General features: G+C 41.3%; 1 pseudogene; it reads left to right on the top strand.

Annotated features, from left to right (window-relative positions):
• Positions 1-22,170, top strand: part of LOC122941948 — a 123,452-nt pseudogene that overhangs the window by 78,124 nt on the left and 23,158 nt on the right.

Genomic DNA, 22,170 nt, shown 5'->3' with positions numbered 1-22,170 from the left:
CTAGCGTTTTTCTTTTCCGGCATAGAGTTCCGTCACAGGGGCTCTATACCGGAAAAGAACTGATCAGGAATATCCCCATGCATTCTGAATGGAGAGTAATCCGTTCAGGATGCATCAGGATGTCTTCAGTTCAGTAGTTTTGACTGTTCAGGACGGAGATAATACCGCAGCATGCTACGGTTTTATCTCCGGCGAAAGAAAACTGAAGACTTGCATGAATGAAGGATCCGGCATTTTTCCCCATAGGAATGTATTAGTGCCGGATCCGGCATTCAAAAAGATCCGCGCTGATCAATAGCAGCTGCCTGTCTGTCAGTAAAGATCTAACAATGTCCTGTAGTAAGGAAGTAATCACAGGAATCAATCCCCAGTGGTCAGTGACAGCCTGCTGTGGTGTTCTGCTCACCCACTCCTGTTAGACTTCATTGCTATCCCCCCACAGTGGCGGATCCAGAGCCTGGTCTCGGGAGGGGCACTTTCAGATTATTTTCTGTCCGCCGCCACAAAACAATGGTACTTATAGAACAGACTACACAGTGTAGCGGTATACTGTACATTGTGGGGCACAGTGTAGCGCTATACTGTATATTGTCGGGCACAGTGTATGCTATATGTGTATAACAAACATATTTCACATGAAAACTTACAATTACTTGACTTGACCCTTGGGGATCTCGGACGCCACTTCCACACTTTGGCCGGGGGCTCGGCGGAGCTGATGTTGTGTTTTATCTTAATGAGAAAGATTTCATAATAAGGATTTGGAGAAGGGGCAGAGGGATAGGCCGGTGCTGCTACTAGGGGGTCATACCATGGGGGAGTAATAAAGCCCACCATAATGCCCCCCAGTAGAAATAATTCGCCTTATAATGTGACAGTGCAAAAAATACCCCCTTGTAATGCCCCAGTTGAGCTAATGTCCCCATAGTGCCCCCATAATGTGCCAGTATAAAATACCCCTATATAGTGCCCCTAGTAAATGACCCCATAGTGCTCCACACCCAGTAATAAGAGCCCCCCTGTGCCAGTAATAACAGCCCCCAGTGATAACAGCTTCCCAGTGATAACAGCCCTCCTTTGCCAGTAATAACAGCCCCCAGTAATAAGAGCCCCTCTGGGCCAGTAATAACAGCCCCCAGTGATAACAGCCCCTCTGTGCCAGTAATAACATCCCCCAGTAATAACAGCCCCCCTGTGCCAGTAATAACAGCCCCCCTGTGCCAGTAATAACAGCCCCCTGTGCCAGTAATAACAGCCCCCAGTGATAACAGCCCCCTGTGCCAGTAATAAGAGCCCCCAGTGATAACAGCCCCCCTGTGCCAGTAATAAGAGCCCCCAGTGATAACAGCCCCCCTGTGCCAGTAATAAGAGCCCCCAGTGATAACAGCCCCCCTGTGCCAGTAATAAGAGCCCCCAGTGATAACAGCCCCCCTGTGCCAGTAATAAGAGCCCCCAGTGATAACAGCCCCCCTGTGCCAGTAATAAGAGCCCCCAGTGATAACAGCCCCCCTGTGCCAGTAATAAGTGCCCCCAGTAATAAGAGTCCCCATTGATAACAGCCCCCCTGTGCCAGTAATAAGTGCCCCCAGTAATAAGTGCCCCCAGTGATAACAGCCCCCCTGTGCCAGTAATAAGTGCCCCCAGTAATAAGTGCCCCCAGTAATAAAAGAGCCCCCAGTGATAACAACCCCCCTGTGCCAGTAAAAAGTGCCCCCAGTGATAACAGCCCCCCTGTGCCAGTAATAAGCGCCCCCAGTAAAAGTATTGTATATAATAAAAAATAAAAAAAACACATACTTACCTCCATGTCAGCGATGCGATGCAGCCTCTTCTGGCCTGTGTCTCACGCTGTATGGCGCAGGCAGCGCGATGACGTCATCGCGCCGCCTGCGCCGGCCTCTGATAGGCTGCAGGCACTTGGCCGGCAGCCTATCAGAGGAAGGGAAAGGGACACGCCTCTCCCTCCCTGCCGCAGCACAGGCAGGCATCTGTATTGCTGTCCTGAGGACAGCGATACAGATGACTGGAGATGAGCGCTTCCACAATGGAAGCGCTCATCTCCCTGTGCCCAGCCGCCGCAGCCCGCCGCCAGCTCGGGGGGGGGGGCAATTGCCCCGTTGCCCCCCCCCCTGGATCCGCCACTGTCCCCCCACCCTCCTTCTGGGCTCTCACCAATCTCCCTATACAAAAATATCTGATGGCAGCTGTCTAGTGGTCCCCCAGATGACACCTCAGGGAGCACATTGAAGATGGTGTGACATAACAATCATATAGAATTGCTGTATGTACAGAGCGGTTTTATAGGTGAGCAGGTCTATATTTGCTGTTACCTTGTGTTACTGAAATCCTAGAATTAAATTTTAAACCCAGTGATGTCCTCGGGCTATCACCCAAACAGGGAGGGGAAATATTGCAGCCACCTATAGACTACATCCAGTATACAAAAAACAATTCATCTCTAACTGTTGTCTTGCATGATAATGTAACTTTCATTATTTTAGTAAAAATGTTTTATAACTGTCTGGTATATTACATATAAAGTAAAATCATTAATTACACAGACACTGTCGGCTAACCCAACTTATTTTGCTGAATTTTCAGCATGCTGGGGGATCTATAATAAAAAAAAATGGAAATCTGCATCAGATTTCACAGAAACAGGGGCTACATTATCAGCAGATAACATTGTGTCCCACAATTACAGTCGCGTACATTAATTGGGACATGAAAGTGATTGTCACTGATTCTCATTGAGATGGTCATTGTGTTTTCCAAGAATTTTAACTTCTGGTGTAGAGATGGATATCACTTCTTGAAAGTGCTCCAAAATTATTACCTTGAAAGGAAACACTGAAAAGTTGATTTGGAAAATCACAAAAGTAGTTGTGGGGAAATCGAGTGTTTCATAAATTGTGAAACTGCATAGAGAGCCGAGTACAACAGAAGCTTTCTGGAAAGGACGCTGTGGAAGAAACAGGAAATCAATTTCCTGAGATGATGCTCTATGAAGAGATAAATGGTTTCACATGGGGTCAATGTCCTTGCCTCGTGTACTGGAATGTGGCCAGAATGGTAATCATAGACGAGAAAACTTCAAGACTGAACTATGAAAAAGGTTTTTTTTTTTCTCTTGACAAAACTCACTTTGAGGTGCAAGGGCGTAGATCAAAGTTCATTTGAACTTCAACCTCACCTGATCCAACAAGCCCCAAAACACCAACCCTACTAAACCAGTGAACACCCATTGAGAACAAGATGAACAGTGAAAAACTAAATGATGATATGGAATCAACACCAGGTGCCCTTCCAGATACATCAAAGAGATTTTGACCGAAAACAAGCTTGGAAACCTTTGCATGGAAAGTCAAAGGATACCAGTAGGGTATGGTGGCATTATGAAGGCATGGAGAGGAAACATGGATTGTGTAACAAAAATTATTGCAAGTGTGATGAAAGTGCAGTTCCAGGATTAAGAGATTAAAGATGTGCAGAAAACTATATTTGGAGATGTAATATGTATATACATTATGCTCCCTTTTTATGTATTTGTATATTGCTCCTCCTGGTGAAAAAAAATAAAATAAAGAAACTTGGAATAAATAAAAAAAAGATGTGCAGAAAACTGGTGGAATCGATGCATAAGAATCCAACAATTTACAAATTCAATGGATATAAAAATCTGTATTATCAGGTAGATTATTAACTGCAGCACGAAAGGAATGATCTGAGTGGCCATGTCCAGCTGTGAAAAATGATATGTTAGGAAGACCACACAAGAACTATGTCGAAAAGACGTAAAAAAATATACTATATGAAGAAAAGTATTGGGACACCGACACCTCCAGGATCTAATATGACATCCCATTCTAGATTTATAGGCATTTTTATGAAGGTGTTTTCCCCTTTGCAGCTAAATTAGCTTTCACACTTCTGGAAAGGTTATCTACAAGATTTTGAAGTGGAAATTTTGCCCACTCATCTAGAAGAGCATTTATGAGGTCAGACAATGACATCGAGATCTTCATCAGGGCTGTGTGTGGCCAGTCAAGTTCTTTTAAACCAAACTCGCCTAACCATGCCTTTATGGACCTTACAATAATAATTGCCATAGCTCTCAATTAGACAGCAATGGACATGGCTTACTAATATTGTATACAAAAAATATTTATTATGCGGATCTTAACATAGTTGCTGTTCACAAAATCGAAAATAGTCTGAGTGGCACTGCATTTAGCTTCCTCCGCCTATACTTGCTATGTCATTTTTTGCAATTGGGGTATTTACTCTAGCAACCTGGCGAAAGTAAACTTGAAAAGATACAAAAAGAAAATGTGTAGGCGGCACTCACCAATCAGTGCAATCTTCTTTTATTTCCTCCAGAGCTGGGTACATCATAGCTGAATACATCATTGCTGAATACACACGGCGGCGGACGGTGATAAGACGACGGCCGTTTCGCGCCTAAGCGATTCTTCAGGCCAAACAACATAGTGGCAAGAAATGAGTGGCCAGGGATGCTCTTGTGCTGGTATACTTGCTTAATACTACACAGCAACAACAATATTAATTCTCGGTATTGCTCTTGTGTTGTAACAGTTATAACAAGAAACAGCGTCTGGAATTTATTATCAGTTCTCATTCGCTGCCAAGCTGTATGTTGTATTTTTTATAAGATAGGAGATCGTGCTTATAGAAAAAACTGACATAATTTATGGTGGTTTAGACAGCTGATTGTTGAGCAGATTATCATGGACAAACATTCCTACAAACGCTCGTTCCCGATAGTCCACCTATCTAAAGATGCAGCCAATGAATGAGATTATATTATTTAAAAATAATAAAATGTTTTATTTCTGACAGATAACTGGACCAGGATCTCAGAGGAACATCTGAAAACTCCAGATTTTAAAGCAGGCGATCATGGTGTCACAGAGAGTACATATGAAGAGCATGCCAATATTCGAAATGCACCTTTGGCCTTCAACAGCAAAGATCTATCATCTGATCCTTTGGACGAAGTCCACTATAATGATTCATTATGGACCATTAGGCAAAATAAACGTGACAGAAGGAGTGTTCAACATCAAAGCACTTGCACAGGGAATAAACAATTTTCATTTTCAAAATGTAGGAAATATAGTGCTAAATCAACTCTGGTTACACATCAGAGTACTCACACAGGGGAGAAGCCATTTTCATGTTCAGAATGTGGAAAATGTTTCAACTATAAATCATATCTTGTTAAACATGAGAGAATTCACACAGGGGAGAAGCCATTTTCCTGTTCAGAATGTGAAAAAGTTTTTATCCAGAAATCTGATCTCGTTAAGCATGTGAGAATTCACACAGGGGAGAAGCCATTTTCCTGTTTAGAATGTGGAAAATGTTTCAACTATAAATCACATCTTGTAAAACATGAGAGAATTCACACAGCGGAGAAGCCATTTTCCTGTTCAGAATGTGAAAAAGTTTTTATCCAGAAATCAGATCTCGTTAAGCATGAGAGAATTCACACAGGGGAGAAGCCATTTTCCTGTTCAAAATGTGAAAAAGCTTTTATACAGAAATCAGATCTCGTTAACCATGAGAGAATTCACACAGGGGAGAAGCCATTTTCCTGTTCAGAATGTGGAAAATGTTTCAACTATAAATCACATCTTGTTAAACATGAGAGAATTCACACAGGGAAGAAGCTATTTTCCTGTTCAGAATGTGAAAAAGGTTTTATCCAGAAATCAGATCTTGTTAAGCATGAGAGAATTCACACAGGGGAGAAGCCATTTTCCTGTTCAGAATGTGAAAAAGGTTTTATCCAGAAATCAGATCTCGTTAAGCACGAGAGAATTCACACATGGGAGAAGCCATTTTCCTGTTCAGAATGTGGAAAATGTTTCAACTATAAATCACATCTTGTTAAACATGAGAGAATACACACAGGGGAGAAGCCATTTTCCTGTTCAGAATGTGAAAAAGGTTTTATCCAGAAATCAGATCTCATTAAGCATGAGAGAATTCACACAGGGGAGAAGCCATTTTCCTGTTCAGAATGTGGAAAATGTTTTAACCAGAATTCACATCTTGTTGTACATCAGAGAATTCACACAGGAAAGAAACTCTATTCATGTTTAGAATGTGACAAATCTTTTAACGGCAAATCAGATCTTGTTAAACATCATAGAATTCACACAGGGGAGAAGCCATTTTCATGTTCCGAATGTGGAAAATGTTTCACAAATAAATCGCATCTTGTTACACATCAGATAAGTCACACAGGGGAGAAGCCATTTTCATGTTCAGAATGTGGAAAACGCTTTAGCAAAAAATTTGTTCTTGTTAGACATCAGAGAATTCACACACGGGAGAAGCCATTTTCCTGTTCAGAATGTCAGAAATGTTTTGCAACTAAATCATATCTTCTTAGACATGAGAGAATTCACACAGGACCAAAACCATTTTCATGTTTATAATGTGGCAAATGTTTTAAACGCAAATCAGATCTGGTTAAACATCAGGGAATTCCCTTATGTCCTCACCTGCAGCATAATTGCCACCCCTCTGTTCTAGAAGGACAGATGTAATTTTTTATTTAATCAAATTAATCACTAGATAATCAGACCCCTGAGACTATTTAAGGATACCTAGCCCCTCCTAACCTATGTTTATTTTTTTATGTCCTTTGTGGACTTGGACAGAATATTTGCTCCTGGTTTTCTTGTCATGTCTCTGTTTTTATTCACTATGCTGGACTTCCTAGATGGAGGAAGTTTAAGGGGTTGCATTAACCTTATACTGGTTTCTGATCCTTGAGAGATGCAGCTGCCTGCTATTGAGTGTTTAGTTCGCACTAATGCACTTACATTGCCTACCCTTTAGGCAGCCTGATTTAGCGGCCCTTGGGACTTTACACATGTTGGGGATAAAGCACCCTTCATTTTCAGCATTTCTCAGATAAACATTACTGAGAAGATCACTGTGTGTATTGTTAACCACTTCCAGACCGTGCCATTTATCCCCTTCCTGACCAGGCCTAATTTTGCTAATCTGACATGTTCACTTTATGTGGTAATAGCTTTGGAACACTTTTATTTATCCAAGTCATTCTGAGATTATTTTCTCATGACACATTGATAGTCATAAATTTGAGCCAATATATTTCACCTTTATTTATGAAAAAATCCCCCCCAAAAAAAAAAAAGGAAATTCACAATTTTCTAAGTTTTAATTTCTCTTCTTTTAAAACAGAAAGTGATACCTCATAAAATATTTATTACTTAACATTCCTCATATATCTACTTTATGTTGGCATAATTTTGTAAATGTTATTTTATTTTTTTAGGACGTTAGAAGGCTTAGAATTTTAGAAGCAATTGTTAAAATTTTTAAAAATTTCCAAAATCCACTTTTTAAGGACCAGTTCAGGTCTGATGTCACTTTGTGGGGCTTACACAGTGGAAACCCCCCATAAATAACCCCATTGTAAAAACAACACCCCTCAAGTTACTTAAAACTAATTGAATTTTGTTTGCCCTTTAGATGTTCCACAAGAATTAAAGGAAAATCTAGAAGAAATTCTAGAAGAAATTTCTAAATTTCACTTTTTTGGCAGATTTCCATTTTAAGTCATTTTTTTCTTTATCACATCAAGGGTTAACAGCCAAACAAAACTCAATATTTATAACCCTGATTCTGCGGTTTACAGAAACAACCCCATGTGGTTGTAAACTGATGTAAGGGCACACGGCAAGGCGCAGAAGAAAAGGAGCGCTATATGGGTTTTGGAAGGCATATTTTGCTGGGCTGGTTTTTAGATGCTATATCCCATTTGAAGCCCCCCTGATGCACCCTTGCAGTAGAAACTCCCTAAAAGTTACCCATTTTGGAAACTAGAGTATAAGGTGCCAGTTTTATTGGTACTATTTTGGGTTACATATTTTTTACAACATTCATCTGACAGGGTAGATCATGTGCTATTTTTATAGAGCAGGTTGTTACGGATGCAATGATATCAAATATGTCTACTTTATTTGTTTGTTTCAGTTTTACATAATAAAGCATTTTGGAAAAAAAAATATGTTTTTGTGTCTCCATTTTCTGAACGCAATATTTTATTTATTTTTCTGCCGATCGTCTTGTGCAGGGGCTTGTTTTTTTGCAGGAAGAGTTGATGTTTTTATTGGTACCATTTTTGAGTACATAGGATTTTTTGATCATTCATTATTACACTTTATGGGGCAAGGTGACCAAAATATTTGTTGTTTTAGCACAGTTTTTATTTATTTCTACAGCGTTCACCTGAGGGGTTAGGCCATGTGACATTTTTATAGAGCAGATCACTACGGACGTGGAAATACCTAATATGTATACTTTTTCTTATTTAAGTTTTACACAATAATAGCATTTTTAAAACCAATAAATTATGTTTTAGTGTCTCCCATAGTCTGAGAGTCATTATTTTTTTTTTTTTTTGGACCGATTGTCTTAGGTAGGGTCTTATTTTTTTGTGGGATGAGGTAACTGTTTGATTGGTACTATTTTTGGGGGGCATATGCCTTTTTGATCACTTAGCTTTGCAATTTTGGTGATGTAAGGTGACAACAAAAGGAATTTTTTTGTCACTTTTTATTTTTTTTACGGTGTTCACCTGAAGGGTTAGGTCATGTGATATTTTTATAGAGCTGGTTGTTACGGACGTGGCAATACCTAATATGTATATTTTATTTATTAATTTCACCTTTTTTAACAAATATCTTTTTATTTGTTTTTCACAAAGAAATTATATGCGACACTTGCAGCGTTACAAAAAAGAGAAGAATTACATGTTCAGATTCACATAGTTGCTAATGTAACACCATGTATAAAGAGTTACTTGCATAACAATCGTATAACAATATAAGTTCTTTGATAATATAGATGAATATTGGACCCGTATATTATTATCACACTTGGACCCGTACGGGTCTTAAACTGCTCAAATATCACGGTTGTTGTTATATTTAGACTAAAGATCTTTGTCACAAGATGACAGTACAGGGAGTGCAGAATTATTAGGCAAATGAGTATTTTGACCACATAATCCTCTTTATGCATGTTGTCTTACTCCAAGCTGTATAGGCTCGAAAGCCTACTACCAATTAAGCATATTAGGTGATGTGCATCTCTGTAATGAGAAGGGGTGTGGTCTAATGACATCAATACCCTATATCAGGTGTGCATAATTATTAGGCAACTTCCTTTCCTTTGGCAAAATGGGTCAAAAGAAGGACTTGACAGGCTCAGAAAAGTCAAAAATAGTGAGATATCTTGCAGAGGGATGCAGCACTCTTAAAATTGCAAAGCTTCTGAAGCGTGATCATCGAACAATCAAGCGTTTCATTCAAAATAGTCAACAGGGTCGCAAGAAGCGTGTGGAAAAACCAAGGCGCAAAATAACTGCCCATGAACTGAGAAAAGTCAAGCGTGCAGCTGCCAAGATGCCACTTGCTACCAGTTTGGCCATATTTCAGAGCTGCAACATCACTGGAGTGCCCAAAAGCACAAGGTGTGCAATACTCAGAGACATGGCCAAGGTAAGAAAGGCTGAAAGACGACCACCACTGAACAAGACACACAAGCTGAAACGTCAAGACTGGGCTAAGAAATATCTCAAGACTGATTTTTCTAAGGTTTTATGGACTGATGAAATGAGAGTGAGTCTTGATGGGCCAGATGGATGGGCCCATGGCTGGATTGGTAAAGGGCAGAGAGTTCCAGTCCGACTCAGACGCCAGCAAGGTGGAGGTGGAGTACTGGTTTGGGCTGGTATCATCAAAGATGAGCTTGTGGGGCCTTTTCGGGTTGAGGATGGAGTCAAGCTCAACTCCCAGTCCTACTGCCAGTTTCTGGAAGACACCTTCTTCAAGCAGTGGTACAGGAAGAAGTCTGCATCCTTCAAGAAAAACATGATTTTCATGCAGGACAATGCTCCATCACACGCGTCCAAGTACTCCACAGCGTGGCTGGCAAGAAAGGGTATAAAAGAAGAAAATCTAATGACATGGCCTCCTTGTTCACCTGATCTGAACCCCATTGAGAACCTGTGGTCCATCATCAAATGTGAGATTTGCAAGGAGGGAAAACAGTACACCTCTCTGAACAGTGTCTGGGAGGCTGTGGTTGCTGCTGCACGCAATGTTGATGGTGAACAGATCAAAACACTGACAGAATCCATGGATGGCAGGCTTTTGAGTGTCCTTGCAAAGAAAGGTGGCTATATTGGTCACTGATTTGTTTTTGTTTTGTTTTTGAATGTCAGAAATGTATATTTGTGAATGTTGAGATGTTATATTGGTTTCACTGGTAAAAATAAATAATTGAAATGGGTATATATTTGTTTTTTGTTAAGTTGCCTAATAATTATGCACAGTAATAGTCACCTGCACACACAGATATCCCCCTAAAATAGCTAAAACAAAAAACAAACTAAAAACTACTTCCAAAAATATTCAGCTTTGATATTAATGAGTTTTTTGGGTTCATTGAGAACATGGTCCTCAAAAATACAACTTGCCTAATAATTCTGCACTCCCTGTATTAGTGACACAAAAAATAACTTCTGGAGGAATATAAAACCTCCAAGGAATGGAAAAACAGAACACATAACATGGGCTGTTCCCAGATCCGTTACCTATTGGACTATGAGATGTGTTTTGTAGATTTTTGATTTGTATATTTGTATACCATGACTGACAATTTCAACTCACGTATGGAGGAGTATTTGTTCTCATTACATTTTACATTTTATACCAGAGAGGCGTTCACAGAGATAGGTGGGACCGTGAAAGATGCGTGTCTGTATGGAATGTGTATCAAATCTCAATTCAAGGGCCTATCAGTATCCATTAAGTTTATATTTTTCTGTATTCGATCCATGATTTCCACAATCGGAGGAATATGGAATGTGAGCGGTTGGCCCAGCTGCTAAGTTCTTCCATGAGATAAAGTTGGTCTACTTTGGCCTTCCACTGGGAGATGGTAGGAGGATCTGGGTCAAGCCATCGCAGCGGTATAAGTGACCTAGCTGCTTGGACTAGCCATGTGGCCAGATCAAAGGATTTAGGGGACCAACCCTTCGATGGTAGCCATAGTAGCACTGAAGTAGGGGTAAGCTTAAGGGTGGTGCCGCATATACTATTTATTTCGGTCTCAATAAGCGACCAAAATCCAATGAGTTTTGGCCATGACCACATTATGTGGCCTAGGGTACCTTCACTTTGGAAACAGCGCCAGCACACGTTTGTCTTTGATAAACCCATTTTTTGGAGTTTGCTAGGATTGTTATACCACCGAACCATTGTTTTGTAGGAATGTTCTTGGATTTTTACACATCTAGAGAATCCATGGGATCTTAAATGTATTTGGTCTATCTCCTCTGCACTGAATGATACTCCCAGATCCTTCTCCCATCGGGCAATGCAGTCTGGTTTATTCTGTTTGCTTAAATGCAGTAGATTCCTGTAAATATTGGAAATTGTGTGTTTAAGAGTCTCTTGTCCTTGCACTATTTTTTCAAACCAGGTTGTTTCCTTGTCTGTCATGTATTTGTCGTGCAGTTTAGAGCACGTATCTTTAAACACTTTTATGTCTAAAAAGTTATCCTGTTTCACATGGAGGGAGCTTAGTGCATCCCTTGCTATTGTTGTATTTGTCTTATCCAGTAGTTCCCTAACAGTTATGTCCTTAAATGAGTTCCAGAAATCTGGGGGGTTTGTGATGTTAGGATAAATCAGGAATGGGCCCAACGGAGAAGGAAGAAAACTGGGGGGTTCAGAGAGCAATTGTGTGTGCTTGGATAGAGTATTGAAAGTCAAAAAAATCCCTTTAGTCAACCCATCGATTGGGGAAATAGATTTTTTTATGCCCCATAAACTTGCTAGTTGGCACTTAGTTAGGGAAAGGAGCTCTATGTCGGAGCCTAAGATTCTAAATTTAGGGATGCACAGTTGCAACCACCTTTTTAATTGGATTACTCTGTAGTAAGTCTGGGCATCAGGTAGACCCATACCTCCTTGTGATCTGTCTCTAATCAATTTATCGTATGCTAGGTGTGATTATTTTCCCTTCCAGAGGAAGGAGGAGAATAGTGAGCGTGTTGTAACAAAGAAGGATTGCGGCAGGTGGATGGGGACCATTTGAAGAAGATATAACGGTTTAGGCATAATATATGTCTGAAGGAGATTTTTCCTGCCTAGCCATGATACAAAGGGAAGAGATAATGAATTCAGCTGATCCCTGATTTTTTTCAGTAAGGGAATGTAGTTCCTGGAGTAAAGAGTCTTCGTATCATTTGTTAAGAAGATACCTAGATACTTAATTTTTTCTTGCTGCCATGCGAATGGGTAGGAAGAACGTAGTAATTGGACTTGGGATGATGGGATGGAAATATTGAGTGCTTCTGATTTAGAGTAATTCATTTTAAAATTAGACAACGTTCCGAATTGTTCAAATAGAGTCATCAGTGGTGGGAATGCTTGGATGGGATTTGTAATCAGGAGTAGAAGGTCATCCGCAAAAGCGGTGCATTTATGCTCTTTTAGGCTGGTTTTTATTCCTTTAATCAGTGGGTTATCTCTTATTGCCTGCAATAATGTTTCCATGGTATGGTGATAATGAAAAGAGTGGGGGACAACGGGCAGCCCTGGCGTGTACCATTGCTTATGCTGAATGAGTTTGATAAAGTGCCGTTGACCCTCACTCTTGCACTAGGATGATGGTAGAGGGACATGATCGCAGTAATGAAGAGGGAGGGTATACCAAACCTATACAGAACCCTTTGCATGTATAACCAATCAACACGGTCAAACGCCTTCTCGGCATCTGTACTGAGAAGGATGAGAGGGTGTTTTTTAGTCTTTGCTAACTTAATTGCCCTCTCTACCTTTCACAAATCCAGCTTGATCTTGGTGAATTATTTTTGGGACAATTTTATTAAGTCTATTCGCTAGGATCTTCGCCCATATCTTAACGTCTAGATTAAGAAGAGAAATTGGTCTATAACTACCGCATTCCGTCTCTTTTTTGCCCTCTTTCGCTATGACTGTAATAGTAGCTTCTAAAGTTTGTTTTGCAGGGCGAGTACCTGACATAAGTGCTTGGCACCATGCTGTAATATGAGGGAGTAGTACCGGGAGCAATTTTTTATCGTATCCAGCGGGTAGTCCATCTGGGCCTGGAGCTTTCCCATTAGGGAGTGCTTTGATAATATCCGTGAGTTCATTCACGGTCATAGGAGCTAACAAAGATAGACTATCTTCTTCGGGAATGGTGGGAAGATTAAGTTTGAAAAGAAATGCATCAATTTTTTGTAGTTTCATGTCTGTTTGTGTGTTCAAGGTGATGTTATACAATTGGCTATAAAAGTAGCTGAATTCAGCAGCAATGTCCCTCGTGTCATTAGCCAGGTTGCCTGAGTGTGTTTTAATACATTTAATGAACTGGGCATCTTTCCTTTTTTTGATTAGGTAGGACGTTAGCTTGCTCCCCCTGTCTCCATGTGCATAATGTTTGAATTGTGCATACTGGTACGCTTTGGCAAATCTAATGTTGAGCAGTTCTTTTAATTTATTGCGGAGTGAAATCAGGTCTTCTTGCATGATTTTTGCTTTGGAATGTTTCTGGATAGATTCCAGAGACGCTATTTGTGACAAAAGGGAATTTATCATTTTTTGTCTGTCATTTTTGACTTTTGTACCAAGGGCTATTAGTTCTCCCCTAATGAAAGCTTTGTGTGCCTCCCAAACTATGGTCTGAGAGGTGTCTGACGATTTGTTTTCTTGAAAATAAAGGGACAATTTTTTAGATAAATCTGTCAAGGAGCAGTCTGAGTCCAGCAAAGTCTCATTTATCCTCCACGTCCATTCCCTCACTGGAAGGGAGGAAAGGGACATGCACGCCGAGACTGGTGCGTGGTTTGATATTGTAATAGACCCAATCTCTGCCTTTTCAAGGGTGCTTAAGTGAGTATCTGAAATGAATATGTAGTCTATTCTTTGGAAAGAGTGATGGACTTGTGAAAAATAGGAGTAGTCCTTAGCTGAGGCATTAAGGGTTCTCCATGTATCTATTAAATGGGTTTTAGCTAAAAGTATTTGAATGCTTCCAAGAGTTCTTTGTGATAGAGCTGATACACCTTTGGAGGTATCCCAACTTGGATTAAAGGATATGTTCAAGTCCCCTCCTATTAACATTAGACCTTCTGCAAACATTTGGAATTTTTCAAGTGTGGTTTTAAGCCACAGATATTGATTTTTGTTTGGTGCGTAAATGCTTGCTAGAGATATTAAGGTATGTCCTATCCTACCTTTGAAAAAAATATATCGTCCCTCTAGATCTGAGAGTGTTAAGATGGGTTCAAAGGGTATGTGTTTAGCTATTGCTATGCTAACTCCTCTGGCTGCTTTTTTTGTATGTGGAGTGGAACTATTTGTCAAAATGTATGTGTGGTAAGTTAGGGATTCTATTCGTTTTTAAATGGGTCTCTTGAAGAAAGCAAATGTCCGAATAGTAAGGGAGGGATATACGGCTGGGTGGTTAGGGGGGGTGATCTCTTAGGGGAGATGTAGGAATGGCTTCTTAATGGTGGAGTAGAATTAAACATTTAGTGTTAATAATTATTCACTTCGATGGTGATCAGCAAGAGGTCCTGGTATACCCGAATCGTAATATACTAGTGCATGACCTTTGTGCTTGGATATACAAAAAGGTAAAGACACCGATAAATCTATTGCCAACTGTGACTATATGTGCTGCAACAAGTGGATCTATTACATGTCACCTATCGCAGACATACATAATTCTGTAGCAAGTAGCTATAAAATTATGTTGGATCTATGGCAAGGCATGAGATATCAATTACAGAAAAGAATTACAGATAAGAATTAAGAGATAAGTAAAGGTAGAAACAAGTAAGTGGGCGAGAGTGTAGTGGTGTAGCTGAAGAAGTACAGTATATGAGATAGAAGGATTAAATGGGGGGGGGGTCAAAAAACTGAAATCATTAAAGTGAAATCATTAAAGTGAGAAGATGAGAAAAGGGGGGGGGGGGGAGCGGAGATAAGGAGAAGAAGAAGGGAGGGAGAGAAATAAAAGAGATAAGAGATGATAGGGTAGTAGAAGATGAAAAGACATCAGATGAGAGAGGAGAGAAGAGAGCGCAGTATGTGAGCGATATTGCTTTTACAGCATTGTAGGAAGAGGAAGATTAGCAGCGAATGTATTGACAGCTTCACTAATCAGGAACGCAATACTCATTCAAGCTGGTATTCTTGGTAAGTGTCCTCTCCTGAATCCGGAGCATGTCTCATCTTCTGCCGGATCTTGAATTTCTGTTTCTGGCAGGGGTCGACCACGGTTCCATTCGTGGTAGTGGGGACAACTGTCTAGTAGAGCTGTCCACAGGCATCCATGAGTCCACTGGTATAGGATCAATGCCGAGGTGATCCCATATTTCAGGTAGGTCCGCTGGGGTTTGGATCGTGTAGCGTCGGCCATCTTTGCTGAAAGTGAGACCGAAAGGAAAAAGCCACCTATATAATATCTTCTGGTCTCAAAGGTAGTCCGTTAGTGGTTTCAGTAGCCTTCTTTTGTACAGCGTGGACGGGGCTATGTCTTGATATAAGGATATTTTCGTACCCTTGTAACGCAGCTCCTTCCTTTCTCTCGTCGCTTGTAGTAGGGCCGCGGTGCTCTTAAAGCTGAGTAGGCCGCAGATAACGTCGCGCGGCGGTTCCCCTTTCTTTGGAACTGGGCGCAGGGATCTGTGGATCCTTTCGATAGTAATGTCCTGAGCTTTGTCTGCCCCCAGTATGTCAGTAAATAATTGCTCAGCAACAGCTTGAAGGTCCGCACTATTCACTGATTCTGGTAGTCCTTTGAATCGGATTCTTTTTCTCCTGCTCCGATTCTCCTGGTCCTCAATTAACATCAAAGCAGTATTAAGCGATTTTGCTTGCACATCCAGGAGATCGGATACTGCAGACGCTCGATTAGTCAGCAGACTCTGGTTCCCTTCCAGGGATTCGACTCTGTGGCCTAGGGATTTCATGTCTTCCCTCATGTCTCTCACTTCCTGGAGCAGCGGCGCCATTGCTTGAGCTAAAGAGTCTTTGAGGAAGGATCTCGTGAGGATGGTGTTGTTGTCATCCGATTGTACGGTGTCGACCTCTTCTCTTCCTCCCTCGGCACCCACGTACTCCTCTCCGTCATCCTCCTCTGAGTCTGGTAGCGAGGGCTGCGGCGCCATTTTACTCAGTCGCGCCGGTGAGAGCGCCAACTTCTTTCTTATAAAACGGTCCATCCCCGTCTGCCCCTTTTTGTGTTTAGGGGTTGCCTGATGGTCTCTGGGCTTATCTCTTCCAATTTTGACCATATTTGTCAGGGTCTGGGTGTCTTTATGTGCTGAAACACGGGTCTAAACGGCAGGAGCTCTGTCTCAGACCTCCATCACGCTCAGCGGTCAGGCTCCGCCCCCTATTAATTTTACTTTAACACAATAATAGGATTTTTGAAACAAAAATGATGTTTTAATGTCTTCATGTTCTGAAAGCCATATATTATTTTTAGCGATTGTCTTATGTAGGGATTTATTTTTTGTGGAATAAGGTGACTGTTTTATTGGTACCATTTTGTGGGAGACACGTCTTTTTGATCACTCGGTGTTGCCCTTTTTGTCATGTTAGGTAACAAAAATGGCTTTTTTTTTAACACCGTTTTTTATTATTATTATTTTTTATGGTGTTTATCGGATGGGGTGGATAATGTGATATATTTATAGAGCCGGCCGTCACGGACACGGCAATACCAAATATGTCTATTTTATTTTATTTTTCTATTTTAATTTTTTTTTGTTTATTACTTAATTGGGTATTTTTTATTAAATTTTTACATGTGAAACCTTTTTTTTTTATTTAATAAAGCACTTTTTTTTATTTTTTATTTTTTATTTTACACTTTGCATCCCACACAGGGTCATACAATACCTCTGGGGGACATTAACTTAATTTTTTTTTTTTCACTATTGATTTCTCCTGTAACTGGGGCTGACATAGTAGCCCCAGTTACATGGGAAATAAACCCCCAGAGAGGCTGTACAGCAGTATACTATGCTGTACAGCCTCAGTGCAGGGCTAATTGAGTACTGTGGAAGACCCGACAGCTCCTGCACTCTCCCGGCCCCGACGGTCACATTACCACCGGGCCGGGAAGCGCATAGCGCTTCCTGATCTGTATACACAGCGCTTGTTGAGCTCTGTGTATACAGCGATCTAGAAGGCTGGAACACCGAGGAACGGTCCCTGCCTTCTTCTTGGGCTGCCCTGCTGTCACTGACAGCGGGCCCCCCGCTCAGCAGCTGCACGATTAGCGTGCAGCTGCCATCTCTGAATAGACGTTCTAAAACGTCCATTCAGAGTTAAACAACCGCCCATAGGACGTTTATAGTCTATGGGCAGTCATGAAGTGGTTAAAAATGCCTATGAATCTGGAAACTCGGTTTCCTTTAGTGAGCGTGCTGCAAGTGAAGCTTCACCACTCTAGCTCCTGTTTACACTGTCTACACTACTTCTTTGAGGGCAGTTTATACTTTGTTTTATAATTGTATATGTATTTTTCTTTTCTTGGTATATACAGGTCCTTCTAAAAAAATTAGCATATTGTGATAAAGTTCATTATTTTCTGTAATGTACTGATAAACATTAGACTTTCATATATTTTAGATTCATTACACACCAACTGAAGTAGTTCAAGCCTTTTATTGTTTTAATATTAATGATTTTGGCATACAGCTCATGAAAACCCAAATTTCCTATCTAAAAAAATTAGTATATTTCATCCAACCAATAAAATAAAAGTGTTTTTAATACAAAAAAAGTCAACCTTCAAATAATTATGTTCAGTTATGCACTCAATACTTGGTCGGGAATCCTTTTGCAGAAATGACTGCTTCAATGCGGCGTGGCATGGAGGCAATCAGCCTGTGGCACTGCTGAGGTGTTATGGAGGCCCAGGATGCTTCGATAGCGGCCTTAAGCTCATCCAGAGTGTTGGGTCTTGCGTCTCTCAACTTTCTCTTCCCAATATCCCACAGATTCTCTATGGGGTTCAGGTCAGGAGAGTTGGCAGGCCAATTGAGCACAGTAATACCATGGTCAGTAAACCATTTACCAGTGGTTTTGGCACTGTGAGCAGGTGCCAGGTCGTGCTGAAAAATGAAATCTTCATCTCCATAAAGCTTTTCAGCAGATGGAAGCATGAAGTGTTCCAAAATCTCCTGATAGCTAGCTGCATTGACCCTGCCCTTGATAAAACACAGTGGACCAACACCAGCAGATGACATGGCGCCCCAGACCATCACTGACTGTGGGTACTTGACACTGGACTTCAGGCATTTTGGTATTTCCCTCTCCCCAGTCTTCCTCCAGACTCTGGCACCTTGATTTCCGAATGACATGCAACAGTCCAGTGCTGCTTCTCTGTAGCCCAGGTCAGGCGCTTCTGCCGCTGTTTCTGGTTCAAAAGTGGCTTGACCTGGGGAATGCGGCACCTGTAGCCCATTTCCTGCACACGCCTGTACACGGTGGCTCTGGATGTTTCTACTCCAGACTCAGTCCACTGCTTCCGCAGGTCCCCCAAGGTCTGGAATCGGTCCTTCTCCACAATCTTCCTCAGGGTCCGGTCACCTCTTCTCGTTGTGCAGCGTTTTTTGCCACACTTTTTCCTTCCCACAGACTTCCCACTGAGGTGCCTTGATACAGCACTCTGGGAACAGCCTATTTGTTCAGAAATTTCTTTCTGTGTCTTACCCTCTTGCTTGAGGGTGTCAATGATGGCCTTCTGGACAGCAGTCAGGTCGGCAGTCTTACCCATGATTGCGGTTTTGAGTAATGAACCAGGCTGGGAGTTTTTAAAAGCCTCAGAAATCTTTTGCAGGTGTTTAGAGTTAATTAGTTGATTCAGATGATTAGGTTAATAGCTCGTTTAGAGAACCTTTTCATGATATGCTAATTTTTTGAGATAGGAATTTTGGGTTTTCATGAGCTGTATGCCAAAATCATCATTATTAAAACAATAAAAGGCTTGAACTACTTTAGTTGGTGTGTAATGAATCTAAAATATATGAAAGTCTAATGTTTATCAGTACATTACAGAAAATAATGAACTTTATCACAATATGCTAATTTTTTTAGAAGGACCTGTATACTGTCCTCATACACGTTAGCACGGTGTGTAATCTGACATGTAGCTAAACCGTCTCTGTCTTGATAAGAAGAGAAAACTGTACTGCTTTACATTTCTCTTTATTGATAGTAGATTGACAGAAAAGGTGACACTAGAGAATAAAACAGTAGTATTTTAGAACATAAATATCCATGGTACAGACAGAATAATCTGCTATACATTCAGTTCATGAGATAATACAATGATAGTGAGTTATCAATACAAGAAACATATGCTTGAAAACAGGTTGAATAACAGATGATGGGGCAGGAAACCAGTAAGAGAGTGTGGATCCTGAGACACAAGATGGTTGTTGCTTGCAATATACCAGCACAAGACTAGAAAGAACCAGGAACTATCCACAATGCCCTGGGACTCCCATAATGCATAGGAAAAACAGGCTGGATGAGATACATGAACTCATCAGTAGATGGTGCTGTTACCATACAATAATGCACATGAATTACAACACAGGTAATGCAATGTCAAACTGTTAACACACAGAAAGAACTGGATCTGCATCTGGGGACAGAAAACTCCCCGCTTGACGTCAATCGACGTCACTATTGTATTCGTTGGGTGCAAACAGTAAAACGAGTTTTCCTACTGATCTGAAGAACAATTTGGTCTCTCCCTGTCTCCGTATTTTCAATTCTACTTTCCGTATAATTCCGTCCTTACTTGGGAATGTCTTAGTCACAAGACCTAACGGCCACTCGTTTCTTCGTGACTGGCAGTCTTTCATTAGGACTACATCGCCGGACTGGAGGTTAGGCTTGCTGGTTTGCCACTTTCTCCTCGGTTGCAGAGTGGGAATATATTGCTTCCACTTGTCCCAGAATGAGTTTGAGAGACTCTGTACTTGTCTCTATCGATTCCTGTAAAGATCTTTGGAACTAAATTCTCCAGGTGGAGCACAAATTTGTTCAGTCTTTTGGATAAACAGTGTGGCGGGTGTGACAACTGTTGGGTCTACTAGTTCGAACATGGTAGTTTCTGCTGTGTTGGGCGTCGGCTTATACAAAAAGGTGGGGCCATCCAAGTGGTTCTTTCCTTCAAAGAAAGGGGAGTATCCTAGTTAGACCCTTCTCTGATGAAGTCTCTTAACATAGCTTTACCTTCGATGAGTATAGGAGCTGCAAATCCCAGTGCGTCATATAAACTGCTTATGGCCAACAGTACTCCTCTGCGAGTAAAGGGTTTTTCTTCTCTGCTAACTTTTAAAATGAAAGTATCAGCTTTTATGCCCCATAGTAGGCCAAGGCTCCGTTGCATCGGAGGTGAGTCACAGCCTAGATCTAAATCCTTTAAGTCTTCTGAATGGTCCTGAGAAGGAAAGGCTTCCATCAATTTCTGGCTGTTAGAAGCGATCTTGTGTAGCCTCAGGCTAGACAGAGACAGCATCTCCTGGGTTCTCCTAAGAAGACTGATTGCAGTCTCATCTGACTGCATTTATTTCAGACAGTCATCCACATAGAAGTCCTTCTCTACAAAGAGTCTGACATCCGCTCCGTACTTTTCTTCTACTTTCTGAGCTGTGCGTCTTAATTCATAGATGGCAACTGCAGGAGAAGGACTATTGCTAAAGATGTGAACTTTCATATGATACTCTGTAACATCTTTAGAGGAATTGTTGTCCTTGAACCATAGTAATCTCAAGAAATTTCTATGTTCCTTCTTAACTAGGAAGCAATGGAACATCAGCCGTGAATGCAATGGAGTCTGTGAAAACGGAGAAGCACTCCTATGAGTTTGTTGTTTAGATCCGGGCCTGACCGCAAAACGTTGTTCATACTTGGCGCTTGAGTCAAACACCACTCTGATCTGACCTGGCTTCTTTGGGTGATACACCCCAAACATGGGCAGGTACCAGCGCTCTTCCGAGTCCAAAAGTACAGGTGCTAGCTCTGCATGACCATTCCGGAATATCTTTTCCATGAAGGTAAAGAAGTGATCTCTCATCTCAGGCTTTCTTCGTAAGTTGTGCCTGAGAGAGGCTTAAAGGGTAGAGGTGCAACCCAGCTTCTTGTTTCGTCCTGCACCATTCCCTGCTCCATTATATCTAGGAACAGCCTATCTTCGAATGACATCGCCATACGATTGTCCTCTTTAGTCTTGTGGAAGACTGTGGATCCCAGGTGGTCTTGATTGCCATCACAGATAAGGTCATCGTAGGCAGGACCTGCAAGGGCACCTGATGATGAAGTGCTTTGAGGCAGTTCCTTAGTGAAGAAGTGATTTTCGCATGGTTGGAGACGAGATGGGCATCCATTCTGAAGTGTACTGGTAAGCATGCTGTTGGTTTGTGTACACCTCCGAAAAAGTGGACAATATTCCTTTATAGATGAACTTCACTATAAATCAATTACAATAGCACAAAAATAGTGATTATTGGTTATATTAAAACATAACATTTACTAATGAATGAAATTAAAAGATAGGCCCAAAATGTAAATATAATAAAATTAAGAGAGTGGCGGTATTACAGGTCAATGTGCACGGCGGCACCCAAACAATTGATGAATAAAGGTAAAGTGCTCAGCGGCACCTGAAATGAAGGTGCCGCTGAGTCGTCAACACCCAGGGTGGAGGATGCAGGGTGCATCCTGATGACACCGGAGTGAATGTCTCCAAACCGGACGCTCAGCTGCTGGAAGCGGCGGGGTCGAAACAACCCTGATTTGACCTTATGGTATAGTCTGAGGCTTGCCCTAATAGCTAATTAGGGGTAGCAGCCTAACCACAGGGCACTCGTCCTTAAAAAGGCGACCCTGCCAGGAACCTCTCCCTGTGAACTGGCCCTGTGTGCCCCTAATCGATTAGGGTGCTACCCCTAATTAGCAGTAGGAGTACGGTTTTCATTTCAGGTGCCGCCGAGCACTTTGCCTTTATTCATCAATTGTTTGGGTGCCGCTGTGCACA

Source organism: Bufo gargarizans, chromosome 6, assembly GCF_014858855.1.
Source record: "Bufo gargarizans isolate SCDJY-AF-19 chromosome 6, ASM1485885v1, whole genome shotgun sequence".
Taxonomy (NCBI): domain Eukaryota; kingdom Metazoa; phylum Chordata; class Amphibia; order Anura; family Bufonidae; genus Bufo; species Bufo gargarizans.
This window is presented reverse-complemented; position numbering and strand designations above follow the sequence as displayed.